The sequence below is a fragment of the Piliocolobus tephrosceles genome, unplaced genomic scaffold (assembly GCF_002776525.5).
Source record: "Piliocolobus tephrosceles isolate RC106 unplaced genomic scaffold, ASM277652v3 unscaffolded_41714, whole genome shotgun sequence".
Classification (NCBI taxonomy): Eukaryota; Metazoa; Chordata; class Mammalia; order Primates; family Cercopithecidae; genus Piliocolobus; species Piliocolobus tephrosceles.
Genome location: NW_022326215.1, coordinates 2,591 through 12,351, shown reverse-complemented (window position 1 = coordinate 12,351; position 9,761 = coordinate 2,591). Strand labels below are relative to the sequence as shown.

Below are 9,761 nucleotides of genomic sequence, written 5' to 3'. Positions count from 1 at the left end.
GTTGATGACCACAAGATTAAGTTTAGTATTGCCATAAAGTTGGAGTTGGGGCTTTGCATGCAATGGAAATGTTACTAAACATCCAAAGTTTACTGTCTTATTCACGTATATTCTGGATAGGAAAGTAAACTACTCAGGGAGCAGAAAGGATACAATTTTAGTTTTTGTTAAAAAGTATTTTGTTATACAACTTCTGAATAATTGTCTTTTAACATTGTATTTATAAAGGCCTTTGTTTTTGGTTAAATTTATGATATAGATTAGAAGAAATCTGATTAATTTTATTTTTGCTTCTTTTTGCAGCAACAAGATTAAGAAAATTGTTCATTCAATTGTATCATCCTTTGCAATTGGGTATGTGAGACATAGAAAACAACATGTATTAAGTATACCTGAGACTTAATGCATAAAAAACACCACGTATTAAATATATCTGAGACTTGGCTGGGTGCAGTAGCTCACGCCTGTAAACCCAGCACTCTGGGAGATCGAGACGGGCAGATCACCTGAGATCAGGAGTTCAAGACCAGCCTGGCTAACATGGTGAAACCCCGTCTCTATTAAAAATACAAAAATTAGCCGGGCATGATGGCGGGTGCCTGTAATCCCAGCTACTCAGGAGGCCTAGGTGGAAGAATCGCTTGAATCTGGGAGGCGGAGATTGCAGTGAGCCGAGATCACGCTATTGCACTGCAGCCCGGGTGACAAAGTGAGATGTATATATATATATATATATATACTTAATATTTCAATGAGAAAGATTGAAATAAAAAACAAAACCAAAAAGCATTTCCTGTTCATGAGTTGCTAAGTAGCTATGTGCCCCATCTGATGTAAACTAATTTATCATGGAAGTTTGGTTTAAGCTCGACTTTAAGACTTGCAAAGAAATGGCTTTTGCCTAAGATTAATAGTAACATGTTAATATTATTTTTCTTCCATCTGCACAAGTAAAGTTAATGAAAATCGAGTGTTAAAATTCTATAATTATAAGTAACGTGTTTTATTAAGTACCTTTATACATCCAGAATTACTCTTTAATTCTGGAAACAATTTACTTAGACTCTTCTCTACATAAGAGTAAGATTTCATACTATCATATAGATTTATTCAATATGATATAGATTTACACAATATAATTGTTTCCTTTGGAATTAATGATATTTTAACTTGAGCTGCAACTTTTTGAAAAGTACTTTGAAGATGTTCATCTTCATAGATTAGGCAAATAATGTAAACAATTTATGGGGTATGTGTTTAGAATATGTAACAGCAAGTTTCAGGAGGTACTTTAGAGTTCAGTACTATAAATACATATGGAATTGAATTATTTCTCATGTACCCATCACTGTACTAGAATTGTCCATAAATATGTAATCATGTACTTGTTGAAAATGTCACTGACAAAAAACTTGGTCTTTTAAGAACTTATGTTACTCATGCTTTCCTTTGGTTTTTATTAATAAATTCTTAAGAATTATCAAGATTAATAAGATTTTATTTTTTATGAGAAATGGGTATAAACTTCTTATGAAATTCTCAAATTTTAAGAAGAGTTCACAAACAGACACAGGTAATTTTAATTTTAATTCAGTTTTACTTTTCTCTCTTGAGGTGTTAGTGTGATGTTTCTACTATAAAAAGGCATGATAACATCTTGTGAAGTGGTTTGGTGGGAATTTTATTTATTAAGAACTGCTTCTATTGGATGAGAACAGTGATGTTTCTGAGATTCTATAACATTACAGTTTTTCCTGCCACTGGGCAGTTTAATACTAAATAATAACATTTCCGTACCCGATCATTGGCCTAAATATAGTATAACTGTAGGGACACAAGCCCCTTTATCTTTGCTGTTATTTATTTATTTATTTATTTATTTATTTATTTATTTATTTATTGTAGAATATTTGGAGTTTTCCTGATCTTATTGGATGTGGCTCTGATCTTTGCTGACCTAATTTTCACTGATAGCAACGTTTGTATTCCTTTGGAGTATCATTCTATTTCTCTAGCTATTGCCTTATTTTTTCTCATGGATGTTCTTCTTCGAGTATTTGTAGAAGGGTAAGTTTGATTATTTTTATAAAGCATAAAGCTATTTTGTACTTTTCTAAGAAGCACTTTAGGAGGCCAAGGCTGGTGGATCATGAGGTCAGGAGTTCGAGACCAACCTGGCCAAGATGGTGAAACCCTGTCTCTACTAAAAATATGAAAATTAGCTGGGTGTGGTGGCGGGAGCCTGTAATCCCAGCTATTCGGGAGGCTGAGGCAGGAGAATTGTTTGAACCCAGGAGGCGGAGGTTGCAATGAACCGAGATTGTGCCATTTCACTCCAGCCTGGGTGACAGGGTGAGACTCCGTCCCCCTCCCTCCAAAAAAAAAAAAGCAACGAGGATTCACCTCAAGCTGATTTAAAAGCCTTTGGGCCTTAGGAGAACCTTGGTGGTAGTCTGGCAGTACCCCCATGGCCTGTGTTTGAGTTTGGTAGCCATAGATTGATGCTCCTCTGCTTTTGGAGAGGCATGGAAAGAGTGGGGAGGACTGCATCTTGTGGTTTGAGTGACAGTTCAACCAGCTCAGCCATAGCACAATAAAACACCAGGTAGAATTATAAGTTTTTGATCTAGGCCCTGATTCCCAGCACCTTTGGACTCACCCAGAGCCTGGGAGAACTTGCCATCCTGAAGGGAAGGACACAGGCCTGGCTGTTTTTACCATGTGATGATCGTAGAGCCCCAGGGCTTCAGCAAACTTATGCGATAGCTAGGGAGTGGTTACAGCAGGTTTTGGGCAAGACTCAGTGCTGTGCTGGCTTCACATCTGACCTAATGCAGTCTTAGTAGTGGTGGCCACAGGGGTGTTTGTGTCACGGTGAGTCAGAACAGAGAGGAAGACTCTGTTTGTTTGGGAGAAATTAAGGGAAGAGAACAAGACTCTCTTTTTGGTAACCCAGAGAATTATCCTGGATGTTGTCTAAGACCATTAAGGCAGTACCACATGAGTCTGCAAGAACTACAGAGTTTAGGAGGCTTGGGGTGCCCCCTAAAGCAGATACAACTTAGATCACAATAGCCAAGTTCTTTCCAATATCTGGAAAGCCTTCCCCAGAAAGATAGGTATAAACAAGCACTGACAGTGAAAACTATGATAAATACCTAACTCTTCAATGCCTAGACACCAAAGAACATCTGCTACCATCAACACTATCCAGGAAAACATGACCTCACCAAATGAACTCAGTAAGACACTAGAAGCCAATCCTGGAGAAACAGATATGTGACCTTTCAGACAGAGAAATCAAAACAGCTGTGTTGAGGAAACTCAAAGAAATTTAAGATAACACAGAGAAAAAAGTCATAATTCTGTTAGATACGTTTAACAAAGATATAGAAATAATTTAAAATTATCAAGCAGAAATTCTGGAAACAAAGAATGTAATTGGCATACTGAAGAATGTATTAGAGTCTTTTAATAGCAGAATTGATGAAGCAGAAGAAAGAATTAATGAGCTTGAAGGCAGGCTATTTCAAAATACATAGAGGAGACAAAGGAAAGAATAAAAAACAATGAAGCATGCCTACAGAATCTAGAAAATAGCATCCAAAAGGCAAATCTAAGCGATATTGGCCTTAAAGAGGAGGTGTAGAGAGAGAGGGGGCTTAGAAAGTTTATTCAAAGGGATAGTAACAGAACTTCCCAAACTTACAGAAAGATGTCAATATCCAAGTACAGGAAAGTTATAAAATGCCAAGCAGATTTAACTCAAAGAAGACTACCTCAAGGCATTTAATAATCACACTCCCAAAGATCAAGGATAAAGAAAGGATCTTAAAAGCAGCAAGAGAAAAGAAACCAATAATATACAATGGAGTTACAATACAGCTGGCAGCAGACTTTTTAACAGAAATGTTTCAGGCCAGGAGAGAGTGGCATGACGTATTGAAAATGCTGAGGGAAACAAAACATTTCCTCTAGAACAATATATTCAGTGAAAATATCCTTCAAAGTGAAGGAGAAATGTAAAGACTTTTCCACACAAGCAAAAGCTGAGGGATTTCATCAACACCAGACCTGTCCTAGAAGAAATGCTAAAGGGAGTACTTCAGTCAGAAAGACAAGGACATTAATGAGCAATAAGTAACTACCTGAAGGTCTAAACCTCACCGGTAATAGTAAATACACAGAAAAATACAGAATGTTATAACACTGTAACTATGGTGTATAAACTACTCTTATTCTAAGTAGAGAGATTAAACTATGAGCCAATCAAAAACATTAACTACAACAACTTTTCAAGACATAAATGTTATAATAAGATATAAATCGAAATAACAAATAGTTAAAAAGAAATGAGACTAAGTTGTAGAGTTTGTATTAGTTTTCTTATTACTTTTTTGTTTATGCAAACTGTTATTTTCTAAGCTTAAAATAATGGGTTATAAGATAGTATTTGCAAGCCTCATGGTAACCTCAAACCAAAAAAATACAATGGATACACAGAAAATAAGAAACATGAAACTAAATTATGTCATCAGAGAAAATTACCTTCACTAATGGAAGACAGGGAGGAAAGAAGGAAGAGAAGACTACAAAACAACCAGAAAACAATTAACAAAATGGCAAGAGTAAGTCCTTGCTTATTAATAATGACATTGAATGTCAGCAGATTAAACTTTTTAATCAAAAGACAGAATGGCTGAATGGATGAAAAAACAAGACCTGGTCAGGTACGGTGGCTCACGCCTGTAATCCCAGCACTTTGGGGGGCTGAGGCAGGTGGATCACAGGGTCAAGAGATGAAGACAATCCTGGGCAACAGGGTGAAACCCCATCTCTACTAAAAATACAAAAATTAGGTGGGTATTGTGGTGCACACCTGTAGTCGCAGCTACTCAGGAGGCTGAGGCAGGAAAATCACTTGAACCCGGAAGACGGAGGTTGCATGAGCTGAGATCATGCCACTGCACTCCAGCCTGGTAATGGAGCAAGACTCCACCTCAAAAAAATAAATAAATAAATAAATAAAAGTAAAAACAAAAACAAAACGAAACAAAAAACACAAGACCCATTGATCTGTGGCCTATAAGAAACACTTATCTCCCATTAGTCTGAAAATAAAGGAATGGAAAAATGTATTCCATTCCAGTAGAAACCAAAAAAGAGCAGGAGTAGCTACCCTTGTATCAGATAAAATAGACTGCAAGACAAAAACGATAAGAAGAGACAAAGAATGTCACGATATAATGATAAAGGGATCAATTCAGCAAGAGGCTAGAACAATTTTAAGTATATATTCATCCAGCATATATAGCCAATATATATACTGAGACTCGATGGCTTCCCTGCTGAATTCTACTAAACATTTAAAGAAGAACAAATACCACTCCTGCTTAAACTATTCCAAAAAGCAGAAAAAGCCAGTATTACCCTGATACCAAAAGCAGACAAAGATGCATCAAAATAAGAAAGACTGGGAGCGGTGGCTCACACCTGCAATCCCAGTACTTCGGGAGGCTGGAGCAGATGGATTACATGAAATCAGGAGTTCAAGAGCAGCCTGGCCAATATGGTGAAACCCCGTCTCTACTAAAAATACAAAAATTAGCTGGGCATGGTGGTAGGTGCCTGTAATCCCACCTACTCAGGAGGCTGAGTCATGACAATCACTTGAACCTGGGAGGTGAAGTTGCAGTGAGCCCAGATCACGACAGATGCACTCCAGCCTGGGTGACAGAGTGAGACTCTGCCTCCAAAAAAAAAAGAAGATAACAGGCCAATATATCTGATGCATATTGATGCAAAAATCCTCAAAAAGATACTAGAAAGCTGAATTCAATAATGTATTGGAGAGATCATTCATCATGACAAATGGGATTTATCCCTGGGATACAAGCATGGTTCAAAATATACAAATCAACCAAAGTGATACATCATATCAACATAATAAATGATAAAAGCCATAAGATCATTTCAGTTAATGCTGAAAAAGTGCTTGATAAAATTCAACATTTCTTCATGATAAACACTCTAAAAAAAACTGGGGCCGGGCGTGGTGGCCCAAGCCTGTAATCCCAGCACTTTGGGAGGCCAAGACGGGCAGATCACGAGGTCAAGAGATCGAGACCATCCTGGCTAACATGGTGAAACCCCGTCTCTACTAAAAAATACAAAAAACTAGCCGGGCGAGCTGGCGGGCGTCTGTACGTCTGTAGTCCCAGCTACTTGGGAGGCTGAGGCAGGAGAATGGCGTAAACCCGGGAGGCGGAGCTTGTGGTGAGCTGAGATCTGGCCACTGCACTCCAGCCTGGGCAACAGAGCGAGACTCCGTCCCAAAAAAAAAAAAACTGGGTATAGAAGTAACACAGCTCAATATAATAAAAACCATATATGACAGACCCCCAGTCAGTATCACACTGAATGGGGAGAAATGGAAGAGCTTTCCTCTGATATCTAGAACACAACTAGGATGCCCACTTTCATCAGTGTTATTCAACAGAGTACCAGAAGTCCTAGCTGGAGCAATCATAGAAGATAAAGAAATAAAGGGAATAAAAACAGAAATCTGAATTGGGAAGGAAGAAGTTAAATTATCCTTGTGTTTGCAGATGATATATTTTATTTGGAAAAAACGAACGATTCCACAACAAAAAATACTAGAATTGATAAATTCAGTAAATTTGCAGGATACAAAATCAACATACAAAAATCAGTAGCATATTATATGCCAGCAGTAAATCATATGAAAAAAGACTTTTAAAAAGTGATCCTATTTACAATAGCCACAAATAAAATTAAAAACCTAGGAGTTAACTTAACCAAAGAAGTGAAAGATCTTTATAATGACAACAATAAAACACTGATGAAAGAAATTGAAAAGGACACCACAAAATGGAAAGAGATTCCATGTTCATGAATTGGAAGAAGCAATATTGTTAAAAAGACCATACTATCCAAAGCAATTTATGCATTCAATGTACTCCCTATCAAAATACCAATGACACTCTTCACAGAAACAGAAAAAACAATCCTAAAATTTATATGGAGCCACAAAAGACCCAGAATGACAGCTATTCTAAGCAAAAAGAACAAAGCTGGAGGAATCATATTGCTTGACTTTAAATTATACTATAGAACTGTAGTAACCAAAACAGCATGGCACTGGCATAGACACATAGACCAATGGAAAAGTATAGAGAACCCAGAAACAAATCCACACACCTATAGTGAACTCATTTTCAATCAATGTGCCAACAACATACATTGAGGAAAAGGCAGTCTCTTCAACAAATGGTTCTGGGAAAACTGGATATCCACATGCAGAAAAATGTAACTAGACCCCTACCTCTCACCATATACAAAAATCAAATCAAAATGGATTAAAGACTTAAAGATAAGACCTCAAACTATGAAACTATAACAAGAGAATATCAGGAAGAATCTTCAGGACTTTGGTCTGAACAAAAATTTCTTGAGTAATATCCCACAAGCACAGGTAACCAAAACAAAAATGGACAAATGGCATCACATTAAGTTACAAAGCTTCTTCATAGCAAAGGAAACAATTAACAAAGTGAAGAGACAGCCCACAGAATGGGAGAAAATATTTGCAAAATACCCATCTGAGAAGGGATATATAACCAGAATATATAAGGAGTTCAAACAACTCTATAGGAAAAAAAAATCTAATAATATGATTTTTTAAATGAGCATAAGATTTGAATAGACATTTCTCAAAAGGAAACACACAGATGGTAAACAGGCATGTGAAGAGGTGCTTAACATTGATCATTAGAGAAATTCACAGTGTAGAAAACTACAATTAGATATCATCTCACCCTGGCTAAGACAGCTTATATCCAAAAATCAGGCAATAACAAATGCTGGCAAACGTGGAGATAAGAGAACCCTCATACACTGTTCATGGGACTGTAAATTAGTAGAACCACTATGGGGAACAGTTTGGAGGTTCCTTAAAAAAACTAAAAATAGAGCCACCATGTGATCCAGCCATCCCACTGCTGGGTATATACCCACAAGAAAGGAAATCAGTACATAGAGGAGATAATCTGCATTCCCATGTTGGTTGTAGCACTGTTCATGAGAGCTTAGGTTTGGAAGCAACCTGTGTTCAACAACAGATGAATGGATGAAGAGAATAGTAAATATACACAAGAGAGTATTATTTAGCTATACTTAGCTAATGTTATTATTTAGCTATACTTAGCTATATTTAGCTAATGAGATCCTGCCTTTTGCAACAATATGGATGGAACTGGAGATCACTATGTTAACTGAAATAAGGCAGGCACAGAAAGACAGACATCACATGTTCTCACTTATTTGTGGGCTCTAAAAAGGATAACAGTTGAACTCATAGACATGAGTAGAAAGATGGTTATCAGAGGCTGCGAATGGTACTAGGAGTTTGGGGGTGGGGAGGTGGGGATGGTTAATGGGTATGAAAAAATAGAAAAAAATGAATAACACCTACTATTTGCTAGCACAACAGGGTGACTACAGTCAATAATAATTGTACATTTTTAAATGATCGAAAGAGTGTAATTGGATTGTTTGTAACACAATGATAAATGCTTGAGGGGACAGAGATACCCCATCATCCATGATAAAGGTTAATATGCATTTAGTTATCTCTCTTACTATACTGAAATTGCCATATTGGTGCTTTAGTCATATATATGTGTCAAATGATGAATATAAATTTATTGTTTGAAAAGTTCCCATGAATGTTATATTTTTCCCTTAGTCTACTCTAGAACATGCATTTTAAATAATTTATGAAACTAGAATTCTTAATGGGGATCAGTTAATAGTTTGTGGTCTTTAAATATTCCTGTCTCTTCTTGCAGGGGAGATGAACTCATATTTTTCCATTTTATATTACAGGAGACAGCATTATTTTTCTGATTTACTGAACATTTTAGATACTGCCATTACTGTGATTATCCTGCTGGTTGATGTCATTTACATTTTTTTTGACGTTAAGTTTCTTAAGGATGTTCCCAGGTATGAAATACAAGACTCACCTCTCTTAAAATTTTTCATTTATTTTTTGCATTTTCTGTGGCTTTTATTCGATACAATCTTTTCAACTTCAAGTGGCCTCATTTTATGCCAAATATGTTGCTTTAAAATGAAATGTGTAGGTAAATTCCTACATAGGTTGAAACTAAAAGAGTGTGGTATTTAGGGACCAGCGAAGAGTATACACACTAAGTACCAGTAATTGAATAAAAAAGATGGAGTAACCAAAGAAGGACTTTACCTCTTGTATTAACTTTAACTTCACTACATTTTGAAGTTCTCATCAAATTCCCATTTGTATCCTTTTTTGGCCTTTTGGCTAAGATCAAGTGTGATATTCTTATTAGTTTAATATCTGATACATAAAAAATTTGATATTGAAAACAATTCCCCTCTGTGCTTCAACTACAAATCCCTTACACATAATGTTCTGTCTGGGTTTTTCCCACAGCCAAGAGGGAATTTATTTGAGCATATGCAAAATTTGAGTGACTTCAATCACGATTTTCTTTTCCTTTTTTTTTTTTTTTTTTGGTTTTCTTTTGAGATGGAGTCTCACTCTGTCGCCCAGGCTGGAGTTTAGTGGCATGATATCAGACTCACTGCAACTTCTGCCTCCCCAGTTAAAGCGATTTTCCTGCCTCAGCCTCCCGAGTAGCTGGGATTACAGGCATGCACCACCATACCTGGCTAATTTTTGTATTTTTAGTAGAGAC

General features: G+C 36.6%; 1 pseudogene; it reads left to right on the top strand.

Moving 5' to 3' along the window:
- Positions 1-9,344: 9,344 nt before the first annotated feature.
- On the top strand, positions 9,345-9,463 carry LOC113223533 (annotated as a pseudogene).
- The last annotated feature ends 298 nt before the right edge of the window (positions 9,464-9,761 follow it).